At 43.8% G+C, this 1,151-nt stretch overlaps 1 pseudogene; it reads right to left on the bottom strand.

The window, feature by feature from the left end:
- Positions 1-205: 205 nt before the first annotated feature.
- Positions 206-324, bottom strand: LOC136642591 (5S ribosomal RNA; annotated as a pseudogene).
- Between the last annotated feature and the right edge of the window lie 827 nt (positions 325-1,151).

Below are 1,151 nucleotides of genomic sequence, written 5' to 3'. Positions count from 1 at the left end.
AGATCCAGCTGCGTAAACCCCAGAAAGGATTGAGCTGCCAGCTGTTTATCTGGACTGCCCAGGATTCAATGGCACCTTTGCCATGCCTCACTCAAGTAGCTTCTGGAGGAAGCCACTCCCTCTCAGTCTCAGCTGCAATACAGGACTAACCCTACTTCCTTCACAGACTGGTTGGCAACCTTCAGTCTCGAAAGATTATGGTATAAGCCTACAGCACCCAGTATTCCCAGGCGGTCTCCCATCCAAGTACTAACCAGGCCTGACCCTGCTTAGCTTCCAAGATCAGATGGGATCGGGCATGTGCAGGGTAATCAAGATAATACTTGTGAAGTACTTTGCACCCTTAAAAAGCACTAAACACCTACAGTATAAGCACCATACTATATTATCTCATTCCCCTGTGCTCATATTGAACAATTTGGGAATTGAGAGCGTGGGTGAACTCAGCAGGGAGGGAAGAGCAAATCTTCATTTAAGTCTTGCCATCAGTATCTGATCCCATGGGAAAAGCAAATGCACAGAAGAAAATCAGCAGGGATGGGTGAGGAGCTTGGCTGATGAAAGAATTTTGCTGGGTGGTGTTTCCCTCTAAGCCAGCCATTCTTCTTGCCCTTCCTTTTTTGCCAGTGCAGGGCATTCTCTCTGAGACTCTGAACACCTCCTCTTCCTTCTGTTTTCTGGAGGCAGAATGAAATCTGGTATTTAAGAACCGCTTGCCTATAAACATGCTTGTATTAAAAATGTTCTCTCTGTACTGTTCTGATTTATTTATCTATAGATCTTTATTTTGGCACTGTGGCGCTTTTAAAAACAACTTTGTAATTTATATAGCCATTTGTTTAAGCTGTCAAAACATTTTTAATTTTAATTACTGTGCATCATGCCTCTGGGTGTAAAGCTGTCAGATAAATCTGAATCTTCGCATAAACACGTGGGGATCTTACATGTGTTATTGCTCAACAATTGCTAGTGGGCAGTTAGCAAATTCTGGTTAGATCTACATCCTTACACACACATACGCATCTAGGCTGCTGGGACAGCAAGTGAGATGATGCTCACTGTATTGTTGATTGGTTGTCAAGCTGCATCCAGTTATGTCCTTGGCTCGTTCTGAAATGACCAGCCAGTGTGATTGCAGAGCCTTTCAACCA

The sequence above is a fragment of the Tiliqua scincoides genome, chromosome 2 (genome assembly GCF_035046505.1).
Source record: "Tiliqua scincoides isolate rTilSci1 chromosome 2, rTilSci1.hap2, whole genome shotgun sequence".
Lineage (NCBI taxonomy): Eukaryota > Metazoa > Chordata > Lepidosauria > Squamata > Scincidae > Tiliqua > Tiliqua scincoides.
The sequence above is the reverse complement of the archived record's forward strand: the minus strand, read 5'-3'. Positions and strand labels throughout refer to the sequence as shown.